The sequence below is a fragment of the Mercenaria mercenaria genome, unplaced genomic scaffold (genome assembly GCF_021730395.1).
Source record: "Mercenaria mercenaria strain notata unplaced genomic scaffold, MADL_Memer_1 contig_5072, whole genome shotgun sequence".
In the NCBI taxonomy this organism is placed as follows: Eukaryota; Metazoa; Mollusca; class Bivalvia; order Venerida; family Veneridae; genus Mercenaria; species Mercenaria mercenaria.
In genome coordinates this window covers 23527-38100 of record NW_026463355.1, presented here as the reverse complement: position 1 = coordinate 38100, position 14574 = coordinate 23527, and the positions used below count along the sequence as shown (strand labels likewise).

Sequence of the window (14574 nt, the reverse complement as noted above, 5' to 3'; positions counted from 1 at the left end):
GGAAAATAATGTTCAGATAAGCAGATCCTGATGAATTCCTCGTTGTAAATGAAAACGAGAACACTTGTTAGAAAACTGCCTATGACATGAAGCTTGACAGTGCTTTTTGATTATCATGAAATGAGGTTATACAAGTTATATACCAACGAAAGGCCTGCTGAAATGTGTAAAGCCGACAACCCATTTTCTCTTACACCAGGAACCAATGAAATGAAGGCAGAGGCTAGCATTTAAAACCCTAGAATCACCCCATATAGGTTTGTTTGAATAGAGTTATAGTTAATAAAAATTATGTTTTTCTTTATTTAAGTATTACTAATTAATACACGTTTTGCCTAAAAATGAGCTTTTCTTTAGAATTGAAGTTGGTCATATTTTGAAAATTAGAACATGAGTTGTTTTTTTTTTATCTATCTTTGAAAATGTTAAATGAATTAATACGCAATAAAACCTTTCCTACCTTCTTGACCAATACAAGGAGGAGTTCGTACTTGGCGATGAATATAATCGTAATTCAGGCAGTTTAGCTCTGGTACCCAATGATAGCTGATTTCTGCCATTTTGCATTTTCGTCCCGCGACCCCGCCGAGCGAAAACACGAGAATTAACAAGTTAAAATGACGGGGGCGTGGGGCAAAAAACTCACTATTTAGCGGGGGCGCGGAGCGAAAACACGACAATTAGCGGGGTCGCGGAGCGAAAAGTCGACATTTAGTTACTCTAATGGCGTAGGCGCGGTACGAAAACTCGATGTTTGAAGAGCGCAAATTATCGTGTTTTTCGACCCGAGCCCTCGCCATTTTAGTTACTTAATCTCGACTTTTCGACCCGTGAGACAATTAGCGAGTTTTTGCCCCGCGCCATCGCCATTGTAATGCTTAAATTTTGCCTTCTCGCCCCGAAACCTCGCTAATCTGCGGGTTGTCGCCCCGCGACCCCGCTGTTTTATTTCTCTAATTTCGACTTTTGGCAGCGCGATTTTTTGCATTTTCGTTTTGTAAGTGATACGTGTTGTAATTATCTATATGGCTGATTTGTGCCTTTTCGGCTTTTTGCCGAGCGAAAACACGAGGATTGAAATTGTTAAAATGGCGGGGGCTTTAGAAGGAATAAAAGTATTAAAACGATTATTATACAGCTGGACAGAAGGTTCACTATAGCCTTGCACATATCATTTACTATGTTCTAAAAAGTGACCATTTAGTTTCCATGTTCATGTATGACCGATCTAAAATGATGATTTCATTTGTGCTACCGTTAAAGCATGACCGTTGTAACCCGTGCATGTATCCACGTTAGATTCGTCCAGTAATTTTGTAATTCATATCTATTCCTTTAAGTTGCACGAATTCATAGATACATTAAACTGTTATTAACTTCAGGTTCTTAGTAATACTTAAACTAGTCTTTCAATATTTTGTTGGCGCACTTTCACATAACGAGATCAGACATGCAGTGTTACGTGACAGGCACTGAAAGTATAACAGGCTTATATCACCAGCTACAACGCCACGCCTACTTTTTAAATATATATATGTAACGTCACGTGGGAAAGCATTTTACTACGTGATAATTAACTCAACTTTTTTTTTATGTTTGGTTATCCTGGTCAATTTGTCTATCTTTTATTCAAAAACTTACACTGAAACTACATGAAAATAACTCACAACCACTGAATATAAAAGGTGTTTAATGCAAGCAACCCACTGTTAATAGATCCATACAAGATTTTATTTTTCAAGATGAAAGCAACGCTACTGAGACTTCGTAAATATTTGAGCTATCTAATGATATAACAGAGATTATTTCTTCGAATGAATTATGGAATATCTTTATTATGATTCATTGATTATGTAACCAGTTTGAAGCATTTTCAGAATAAGAATTAATTATAAATTTGAATGTTATCTCCTAAACACATTCAGGTTGAGCATATATATGAAAAATGGAAAAGAAATGTCAAAACATGTACGGTGATAAACCAGTCTTTCATGGTCCGTCATACATTTGAAGATGTCTACTCAACTGTTAAACGAGTGGTATGTGGCGCTAAATTGTTGTACTCTGATACAACTGCTGGACTAGATGATGGCGCGGTAGCCGTGCACTGTTGAACGTTACGCCCATGTGATGGTGTAAGCGTGGGCTGGATATGTGCTTGGTGCACATTTTGACTTCGATGTTGACTTTGGTTGAACTGTACTTGGTCATTGTTCATGTATAGAACTGTACCTAATATAAATAAAATAATTTGTGTATGACTCTATATGCTATATATAGTATATACAACTGAATACATACTGTGTGTTCCATGTTTGCATGTGGTCCATTGGCAGATTGATTATCCAAACGAAGTGTAACTCATTTGGTTTAATGATGACCTCTACAAGACAATTGTCCTTTTGACAAAGTGTTCAGATAAATTAGAGAAAATAGCACGTTTAAATGGAATAAATACTGAGTAATACCTGTTTTTATGTTGTTCATTAGCCTAATGATTACTCCGTCCCGATTTTTTCTGCGATAGTATATCAAGTATAAAGTAAAGTAAATAACACTACAACGAACTAAATACTGAATATTACTTATTTTCATTTAAACCATTGGTAGAACAACAACCTTAATATCTCGAAAACATTTTCCAGTTCATTGTAGAGTACATAACACTAAAGCGAAATAAAAACTTTTTTGTATTTGGTCATTGGTCGGTTGATAACCCTGTCGCAAATTTTTTGTTTCTTCTACATCATATCCATTATACAGTAGAGCAGAACAGATATTGACTATTACCTGTTTGCATGTGATCTATAGGTGGAACGATAACCCCGTCTCGACGATGCTCTCTTCTACAACATATCCAGCAGATACAGATCAGTATAATGACCAGAAGAAATAAGATCACACTTCCGAAAATGATGATAGCTATTAAGCTTCCGCAGTCGTTAGAATACGTGGAATAATTAGATCCATAAGTGCTGTAAGACATTGTCAGGCTGTTGAAAACAGAATTTAGAGATTATAATTATTACACGAGTATCTAATCATATTGAATTTATTAAAACGAGTTGAATACAGCAATTAAATGCGAAACATTTTATCACTTTAAATCAACGAGTCTAATAAATTTAATATAGAAATAAATAAATTCAATATGTTTATCACATGTTAGCTTTTTGCTGTTTTTCTAAAACAACGAAAGTCCTTGTTTATTTACCTTTTAAAAGCGATGTCTTTTCGACTAAATCAAAAGTCATATTTTAGTTTGTGCTGTGCATTCACTAGTTTTGGCAATACAATTAATAGTTCGTCATGTGTATTTACCAATATATTCGGTGCAAATCATAATTTGTTATGTATATAAAGTAGTTTGTTATGTATATTTACTAGTTCGTCTGGTACACTTTTATATATATAACAAATTATGATATGTACCGAATAAATTGGAAAATGCACATGACGATCTATTAATTGTACAGCACAAACTAGTGAATGCACAGCACAACCTAAGATATGTACAGGGCAAACTAGTCTGTGAACATAACAAACTGCATTATCTACATATCAAATTATGATTTGTACCGAATATATTGGTAAATGCACATGACGAACTATTAATTGTACAGAACAATCTAGTGAATGCACAACACAAACTAAGAAATGTACAGGACAAACTAGTAAATGTACATAACAAACTGCTTTATCTACATAACAAATTATGGTTTGTACAGAATATACTGGAAAATGCACATGACGAACTATTAATTGTACAGCACAAACTAGTGAATGTACAGCACAAACTTAAATATGTACAGGACAAACTAGTAAGTTTACATAACAAACTGCTTTATCTACATAACAAATTATGATTTTTACCGAAAATATTGGAAAATGCACATGTCGAACTATTAATTGTACAACACAAACTAGTGAATGCACAACACAAACTTAAATATGTACAGGACAAACTAGCAAATGTACATAACAAACTGCTTTATCTACATAACAAATTATGATTTGTACAGAATATATTGGAAATGGCACATGACGAACTAATAATTATCACGCAAAGGCAGTTTAGGCGTTCCATACCCACTAATTAATTTAATTATACGTAACTCCCAAAAAATTTGTTAAGGCTTTAATTCAGTCGCAAGACGTCAATCATGTGATAGAAATATTTTATCACATGTTTGACGTCATGGGAGTGAAATAAAACCATTACATATATTTGATAATACTCTAGTGTAATAAAGCTTTGACGTTGACGTCGCTTATTTAAAGGAGATGTTGGTCAATTAACTTGGTTTGAAATAGGGAAAGAAAGACGAAATTTTGATATTTCAACAGGAAAAGCTTGCATGTGTTAAAAAGAAAACAGTGTAAACCCCCTAAACCAGACAAGCTTGGGACCGACTAAAAATTCCGGTTTTCAGAAGTTTCCGGTTTGGGGAAGATATCTATGATTTGTATTGTAGGAGACGTTTATATAGCTGCTGATGTTTTCTGCTGTATCATACAGACGTTATCCTTTAGTACACTATGAATGACAGATTTTTTTCTGTATATGCTAGGACATATTAACTTATTTGGTTAATCTCTTGTAATCATTCTTTTGTTTAACGATTTGCCGACAATAACACCCTGAATTTAAAAAAAGATCGATTCATTGTTTATTGGGTAATTTAGCACGGCCTTTTTGTGCATAATATTTGTTTAATTATCACCTTTGCATGTTTAAGTTGATTATGCTTAAAACTATCAAACTGTAAAACTAGACCGATATTTCGGTAAATTACCATTTATATATTCTTTCATAGTCAAATCGGATAATAACCTACGGTGAAATTATTGAACGACAAATTACCCTCGTCATAAATTAAACACATTATTAACTTGCAATTGCACAATTGCACATTTCTAACGCCGCACCATCTGACATGTACGCAATACACAGGCTGATTGACACAGCTCTGAAAACTCCTTGCAACATACTGTCACTGAAATTAGTTTGACCCGAGGCCATTGAAATAAGGTTGAAAATACGTTGAAAATGACTAAATTTCTGTCGATTTTCGTCCAGTTTCCGGAATCTGGAAAATCCAGTTGAAGGGAGTTTTCTAATAAAAATAGAAGAAGAAATAATTTTGCGACCGACAGAAATGTCAGATTTTAGGAGGATTCCGGTTTTAGGAAGATCTGGTTTCGGGGTGTTCCACTGTATTACATTTGTGTCTTTCCGCATTGAATTTATTAAACTCGTTGAATAAAATTGATAAAATGCAGAGCCTCGTATTTTATCATTTTATTCAACTCGTTCAATAAAGTTTTGAAAAAATAATTTTAAAACATGAGCTAGTTATTTTTATTGATGAAAAGATCATTTGAAAAAAAATACTACTTAATGATAACGCTTAAAATGTTATAATTATGGGTAAAAGGTCATATGGCGGCTTTCCAGCTTTTGGTGGTGGAGGAAGACCCAAGGTGCCCCTCTGTGCACCAGTGCATCACAGGCAAGCACCACGGTAGAACCACCGACCTTCAGTTAGACAGCCGGATAGTTTTCTCGCATGAAAAATCAACGCCCTAAGTGATTCTCGCACCCACATCGGTGTTGGGCAAGAGATTTGTTTATCTTACATGTTAAACCTATTTTTCTTCATTAGTTATATTAACTCCCACGGTTAAATGTAACTAAGGAAGGTCAACATAAAAAGTAAAAAGGTCTTATTTCTTTCTGCAGTGTAATGCATTAGTTAATGATTCGATCGCATATTTGGAGCATATTGCACATCACATTAGATAAGCGAGATTAAATTCAGAAACAAAACTGCTTACCGTTGTGTTATGATTAACTGTAATCTACACGACGGATATTTTTATTACTCCGATTTTTGCCCGTTAAATATTTCCAACTTCCATTGCTTATTAAGTGAACCACAATATCTACTATTTCAAAGTTTTATTTGCCTAAATCAGTGTAATGAATAAGAAGTGATAACATAGTCCAACCAGGATAAGATATCATTATTACTGCATTTGTTATTATAAAAAAGACTGAATAAATAAAGGTATATCGGTAAATTTAGATGACTCAAGCGAGTTTGATTTTTTTATCATTCTACGTCAGTATGTTTGTAAAAAGATCCAACGGAAGCAAAAACAAACAAAAAATAAACAATAATATCAGACTCGGTTTGACTGAGTCTGTTCATGAGGGGTAATGAAATGTGCAACACACCTCACGCCCCCTAGCAACAGTTTAAGCAGACCTCTATCAAAGCAAAAATGAATTTACACCATGATCCCAAAGAACTAGAAAATATAACAACACAGAGTGACATTCTATTAAAACCGTCAACCCCGGTCTCCTTTCTGCATGCCGATGAAAAAGAGAATTCTAACGTGACAGGAGAATTGTTGGTTCATAGTTAGAATTTATTGTAGATTTAATTTTGACGCATACACAGCATATGTACTATATCTATTCCAAACATTGTGATATAAACATTTCCACGCAATACTACAATTGCAAAGATCTGAATGGAAAAAATAACAGAGGCTTACTTTATCTTTGTTATAGATGATACCCTTATGATTTCCTGTACTATTATTGTTTACAATTTCTTGCCGGTTTCATCATCTTGATAATATACGTTTCTTTTTCTCCCAGACAAAGTGAAAAAAAAGTTTTTGATGGTATAAACGTGATCTGAGGAACGTTCGTTTACGACATCTATACCACTCTCAATTGGTAATGAACGAACACATTGCAAGAAAAGTTAAGATCTACGTTTTAGCATAGGAAAGAATTATCTTATAAATTCCATTTTATAAATTTTATAGATTGTTTATGCCGGAACAAAAGTTTGAAACCTTTAACATATAAAACGAAGATCGTTAAGATGTTTTGAAACTGATGCTTTGTACTGTCTGCACATTGCGGTATACCGATATGGCAAGCTGTTCCCTTTATGTATTAAAGTACTGGCCGAAGGAAACTTAAAGACAATTAGTACAAAAAGGCAGTCAATTGAAAAAAAAAAAAAAAAATATATATATATATATATATATATATATATATATATATATATAAAGCTAACCTTAAGAACCCAAAACGTATGTATTCAATGCCTTTGCAGAAGACATAGCATCAAGAGAAATACCTTTGAAGGCACGACAAAACAGACCATAATACAGAAATCAAAATAGTTAAGTCCTGGTGGGATTTAAAAACAGCTTATCACAGAGTCCTCCCTCTCATCCGTCAGACACAGTCAATGTCTAATTGTAGACGGGTTGAACACTAAACATGCGGTATGTCTCAAAACATTTGGGTCGTAACCTCTTTTTAAAAAACCTTCTATGATTTTACCAAATTCAGATGGAAAATTACCATGACCAAAGATCTTACGAAGTTTGTAAACCACATCCCCATAAAAACGGGGTTTGAAATACATTCTCGCAGAAGTAAAAATTACTACTGAATTTTATAACCAGATCAGAATATCGATAGAAAACTATTTACTCAATTTGTAATAACGTTAGCCTTGCTGAATAAGTTTACTCAAAAGGTTTCTCATAGTTATCGTCCGGACAAAAGAGGTGGCATACAAGCAGACGGACAACACTACTGAATCCCCATGTTCTGCTGGTTTCGGGAGAAAGTAAACAGGCGTCACCATTCAATTAAACAAATGTTGTATCAATGTCAGATTATAAACTATTAACAGTTTATTTTGGTATTGAATTTTAATAAATATTCAGAGCAGCTCCATTCAATTTCAAGCAAGAGTAGATGTCATGTTATTGGCACATGATGTCCTCGATTGATCAGCAAAAGGAACATTCTTGAAGTTAGCGTCTATACCTGAAAAATATATTTTAAATGTACGCTAGATGTATCGACAATTGGTTCATTTGATTTGGGATTTTCCACTGGCACCATACCAGAAAGAAAATGCCTCTGTACATGTTATACCCTACCCCTAGGTATAATATAAAAACCATGGTCATGAACGGGAAATGGACTAACACTTTTCAATCGTACATTTTTCATCTAAAAGTCGCAGTTCTATGAATGGGTACCAAGCATATTGTACTAGTCATATTATCTCAATATTTCATAGTGCAGACATACTATGCATACGTTATGCTTTCGTCAACGTCACAGACAAAATCTTGCGTGAACTTCCTTAATGAACATCCGGTCTAGAGGTCATAGCAGTGTTCACATGTAAGGCGAAATGTAAACAAACAAAAACAAAATGAAAAATATCCACAGTTATACAATAAAACTCGAAATGATAAATGAGATTTATCTTAGAAATTGTTTTTGAGTTTGAAGTCATACATTGGTTTATATCTGTACTGTTTATTTAATTCACACTGCGCATTAGCTGGATATACATATTTAAGCGTACACGTGTAGTTATATGACGACTGACATACATTTTCACATCAACAAAATCAAACTAGTTTTGTAGACCGGAAGTTCGTAAAAGTTTTTTTCTTTGATGACACTATAAACTAGGCGTTGTTTCTCTAAGATAAGAACTATTGAAGAAATGTGACCGGTGCATAATGGAAGATAAATTACCACTTGTTCAATACCCATTGTACACATTTATCGAACTGCACGTTTTAGAAATGCGCGATTGAAATGGGTTAGTATACTTTCCCGTTCATGACCATGGTTCTTATATTATACATAGGGATAATGAAAAGCATGTACAGAGGCATAATCTTTCTAGTCTTGTGCCAGTTGGTTTTCCACACAACGAACTTGTGATAACATTGCTCGAAATTGTACTCGTTGTACGTTCATCGCATTTTTGCTGTTTAAAAATGTTTGGAAAATAACCAAAACAACGATGCTGAAAAGCCGAAACTATTTGAAACCAGGGTGATGAAAATTGTAAGCAACGATGTAGGGGAAAAGCAAAATCAACGAAACCATGACAACTAAGAGTCAAACATTTGATGAAGATGTCATATATAACTTCGGACTTTCGCAATGATCGTAGTTTTGCTGTTTCGTGCTTATTTATCGTAGATTATGATTTACATATTTTGTATTATATTACAGTTGTTTTACAATAAAAACTGATATAAGAAATTAAATCCTCTCCAGATCTGATAAGACATTTCTTATGTATTGCAACCGTTCCATTTTGAAGAAGTTATCGTTTTATTTGCACCAGTTTATTATTAAATAAGCATTGATAACACAGTCATAACCTAGATAAGATATTATTATTATATTTACTTTGTTATGATATGTTGTTTATAAAATGGACCTGTTAGAAAAAAAAAGTGAAATCAATTAACTAGGCGTTTATAAAATCGTATGTAATTTACCATATATATTTCTTTATTAACCACAGCAGCAATAGCTTTTATCTGAGCGAGGTGTTCCAGTTGCTTTAAATTTAACAAAGAACTGGTGGTTCTTGCATGTAAGTATTACTACGATATGTCTTTATGCATGCCAGCATTCTTAATTGCTATCATATTATTCGAGATGTTAACCTACTGGTGTCGAATGACTATTTCATCCCTTCAAGGTGTTCGAATTTCCTAGTGTATGCAAAGTTGTTTTCTATAACTATAGTGTTTCTTCAATATTACTTCATAAATGTACTTCCCTGTCAAACTTTTTCACTATTTGACTTGGAAGTCATTGTGAGAAAAAGCATAAACTAAACCTGTTTAACCTTAAACCTTATTGATATTTTTAAAGATGTTTAAAATAATGAAATGAACACTTGTTTTTTCTTCTGTTTCTACATATGTAAATGTTTTAATATAATGACGAAAGTATGGAACATTTTCCGACGTTACTGTGCCGTTTAACACGTGCCTTCTTCCGTACTTCGGCATAAAGGATGTGAAATACATGTAATGAAATATCCACAGTTCTGCCTCATGACCGGTGTACCTTTAAAGAAATAATGTAAGATAAACTGTGGCGATTTTATCGTACCTCGACTAAATATCGATATATTTTCTGATATTTTGGGATCACGATATTTATGAATAATCGGTGCTAGGGGATATGAGGAGTGCTGCATATTACCACTCCTGAACAGACTCTATTAAGACTATTCTGCTATCTTTTTGCGTGGTTGCTTTTTATGCTTCAAAAGATCTTCGAGGCATCAGTGTTATTGACTTATGTTCAGTTATCAAACTGACAAAATGTTCATTCTGAAAGGGAGAAACTCGCGATGAGTGTCCCTTCTGCAGCATATCCAAAATAAGCAGATCAGTACAACGATCAGGAGAATTATGATGACAGTCCCAAATATAATAATATACACATGTTAGGGCTGTTTAAAGATAAAATAAAGTTCAGTATTGTGCAGTTTAATTTGGTCAATGTTATATTCATGGTTAATGAAAGGATTAATGAAAATATCGTCATCTTGGTGAAATGTTACTTATATATACCGATTATAGTTTAAATCCTATGTCATAAAAGTACAAATAAAATCGTTACTATGCATATTTTCTAAATGTACTTTAGTTACACATTTTGTAATACGCTGAACGCCACGTTTAATAAATCAATAAAACAAAAGAGTTACCTTTACGGTTGATTAAAGTAACTGTTGAGATGTAATTATATCTGCATGTATTGTTTCATTGAAACCTTTAATGCCGTTTCGTCTGTATTGCCAACATTCATTGTAATTTAAACATTTTCCACGTCTTATTTGTATAGCACAGTGCAGTGAGTAAACACCGATAACATAGTCTAGCATGTGATAAATTATTTTCGTATTGAATACACGTACATGTATTGCACACAAAAAGAACTGATATCAAAATTCCAAACTCTAATTAAATCGAGTGAGTTTGATAAGCTATTGCGTATTTCTTTTGAGATTATTAAAATGTTCAGTAATCTCCATTTTCTATTAATGATGATGAATTTCGCTGTATTACGTTCAAATAATAGTGATGTGTTGAGCACTAAAGGTTAAATATTGTTCGGGAAAACATATACAGGTGTTATTCCATGACAGCGCTCGTTGCAAATGTATGTAATTAAGTACTAAATAAATTCGAAATTAAGGTTATGCTTTGGTAATAGTATGCCAATTCACCGATAGTTTTTGCATATAACATAGAACAGTGTCACGTTTTATACTAACATGTCCGAAAATGGCAACACTGAGTATGTTCAGATGTACGAGTGATTACTTTCAATACTGACAGAAGTGGCTACATCAGCAGTTCTTGCACATGACCGGATGCATTCTTCTTTCTCTTTTTATATCTCCATGTGTATGTTTGAGAGACAAAGGCTGACATCGCCTTGAAAAAGTCAGTGTCAAAACACCACTTTTTATAGTGCAGCCTATTAAAATACTAACAGGCTCGGTTCATGAGAGGCAATTGAATGTGTAACTTCCCTCAAATCCAAAAGCACCTGCTTAAGCAGAAAAATAAGCCATAACTAGTAACAAAACTGTTTCAAGGTACAGAAATGACTTCTTACCTCCGTCACATGGTACTTATGGACTAACGATGTAAAGGCTACTCAAATTTATAAGAAGATATTTTAGAGGTATATAATATTACCAAGTGATATATCGTCTATAAATATGTCTTTCAAGATTGTTGTATCAAAAATATGGACTTCTGAGTCAAAGCCGAGTCTGTTGTCATTTTGTAGAGCGGTGTTCTATGTACCAAAGGATTATTTTATATATGTATTTAAACAATTGCAACACAATTCTTTAAGTGCACTGTGGTACATTTAATAAACCCAGGTTTTAATTTTTCCCGATCCTTTGGGATCATAAAGTACATTTATTGTTCGTTCTTTTTATTATAGACTTGTATTTAAACTGGCGCTGGGGGTAGAGTTTTCATTATCTCTCATGCACCGAGAGTCATATTATTTTGCTTAGTTGTCTTCTACGCTTTCAAAGGATTTTCTTATAGATTAATTTAAAGGTTGATATGTTGTCTTTAACAATTACGAAAATAAATTAAATAATGGAAAGGTGGCATTATACATTATAGTCGCTTTATGCATCTGTATATAATATAAAACGATATGATTCAGAAATTAATTGTTTAATAAGTCTATACTAAGATATACATGTATTTCCAGGAGGCGGACGCAAAACAGTAAACACAGAGAAATTGAACACAATATTTAATTGACTGCTATAAACTCAAGCCTGATAGAATTCCCGCCTGATTAATTACTTAATATGCCAAAACAATTCATTTAGCAATCTGCATTATTCATGCCGTTCAACTTTTTCTATATTTAATGCATGTATTCATTTTGTGTACAAAATACTTTAACTAGGATAGAATCTCGATTTGTTTAATTGATTAATACGCACGTGTTACATTTCCGCTAGATATAGTCTTTTGTATTTGCGGAAAATGTAATTCCAATTGCTTGTATGGATATGAAATGGTCACAATCAATCATTGTATATGGACTTAGAAAGTCGTTCCTCTAAAAATGTGTGGAGACCGTGTCGGAAGATGCAGCTGATGATTAAACAAAAATACTTCAACAAACGACTTTAATATATTTGAAACTGGATTTTTGAAAGCAAAATATGTGAGTTCAATTTCTGTTCATAAACTTAAACCGTATTATAAAACGGAAATTGTATAAGAGTAAGGTTTTCTTTAGAATATTTCATCATGATAAGTATGCAGTTTCTTTATTTTTGAACACTGTACATGTAACACTGATTAGTCACTTCGCTCTTGGTGTAAACAGTCGAATACAAAACATATGAATAAGATGTATTTTTTGATATAACATTCGTATTTAATACAGGTTTTCCTCATACACAGAAATTGTTGTCTAATTTTCAAACAGACATTTTTTACCCAGGGAATGTCATATTTTCAACATTTCTGTAAGAAAACAAGTCAAAATATAGTGCGTGTTACAACAGATTTCATCCTTATTATACTGATTGTACACGTATATACAACAACATGTAGAGTGTATTTGTTTGTTTTGGTGTAAGATCGAAATCTCTTCATCATGAGTACAGCAGAGGCAGAAATTAATGTAAGCTTATGCATAATGTTACCCGTTTCGTTCATGTAACCAGTAAAAATATTTTACACAATGACATTATCGCATAATTATGTATCAAAATTTTTTCTTTTTCAAAAAGTATAGAAGTATTTATTGCATTTTTGGAGTCCAGACATTACTTGTTCGAGAATTAAGCATATTAAATGAAAGACATGTTTCAGAGAAATTTCCACAAAATACTAAATCCAGATATACAGTCTTCCTCAAAATAACGAGAAGTTGTCTTTTAAGTTCCTTTAAATAACTATTTTTAGTGTGGCTGATTTCAGCTTGAATTATAAGAAAATACATAAAATGTAGGTGTAGGGTAAAATGACAGAAGTAATTAGTTTGATATTTGACGTTCCTCTTTCGATATTTTTTATGTAACAAAATGGTATTCGCCCGAAATATACATATAATATAAGTCAATGTTTATTCTTAAACTTATATTCTCTAGTTGTTTTGGCATATGTTTGCGTGCAGTTATGTTGTGTTTAATTCAGTAATTGTTGTGTGCATGTCTAGCGGAATACGCCAAAACGAAACCACGAAGATATTTGTCGTGTTTTGTGTTTTCGTGTCGGCGGGGCACGTTTGGAACAATATTTCTCTATATTAAACCCTGATTTTTCAAAACGTAAGAATATACTAGGAGAATTCGGTAATTAAAAAGGTAGCGTCGTGAGTTCGCTTTGTTGATGACTAATCTGAAAAGTTTTGATCTAACGAGAGAGTAAATCAAGATTTTGATGGCTTTTTCGCAAACATAAATTTTGCTACAAACTAGATTTGACTGAAATTTCTCACAGTGGTAAATACACAATTGATCTATATTATCATGAAATAAGATGTATTGATGTTTGTGTCTGAGATATTTGCCCATGATGGACGAAATCTACAGATTTCAAGCTGACTTCAGGACATCATTTAAAATCAGTTGACATTGTAATAATTTTTACATTATATTTTATCTTAAGAAAGACAGTAACTTTGTCGTTTTGGTATCTTTACTCAATTGTTTCCATTAATTTATGAAATGATTTTCCTTCACGCATGACGAGTACAAACTTTATTTAACGTTATCAGAATTAGTGTTGTAACGTTATTCCATACATTTTAAGGATACATGTGAATAGCGGTTGTCAGAGTATTGTACGACACAAATCAATCGAAAGAAAGCAGCTGGTTTCTTAATACAAAGAAATCTATAATCACATTTTATAACGGCACTCAATAGGAAACAAATTGCTTGTCATCAAGTGTAGAAAGTTAGGGAGAGAGAGAGAGGTTTCTATAACTCATAGTTTTTAATCATACATTGTTCCCGTATTCACTTATTTTGAATCGTTTCTTATAGTTTTCTTTCATTAGTTGTCGAGAATAATGGGCTATCGTGTACTCACTTTCAAGGACCGACAAAATAAAACGTTTCTTCATAACGATATCGATAATAGAGTTGATAATATTAATATTTACTTTACTATACAATGGCTCAACGAATA

At 33.0% G+C, this 14574-nt stretch overlaps 1 long non-coding RNA gene across 1 annotated transcript; it reads right to left on the bottom strand.

The window, feature by feature from the left end:
- Window positions 1-1693: 1693 nt before the first annotated feature.
- On the bottom strand, window positions 1694-5995 carry LOC128554488 (uncharacterized). The gene is made up of 3 exons (XR_008369622.1): window positions 5839-5995; window positions 2791-2993; window positions 1694-2232 (listed from the first exon to the last, which is right to left on the bottom strand). It is a non-coding gene; the product is annotated as an uncharacterized LOC128554488 (long non-coding RNA).
- Window positions 5996-14574: the final 8579 nt, after the last annotated feature.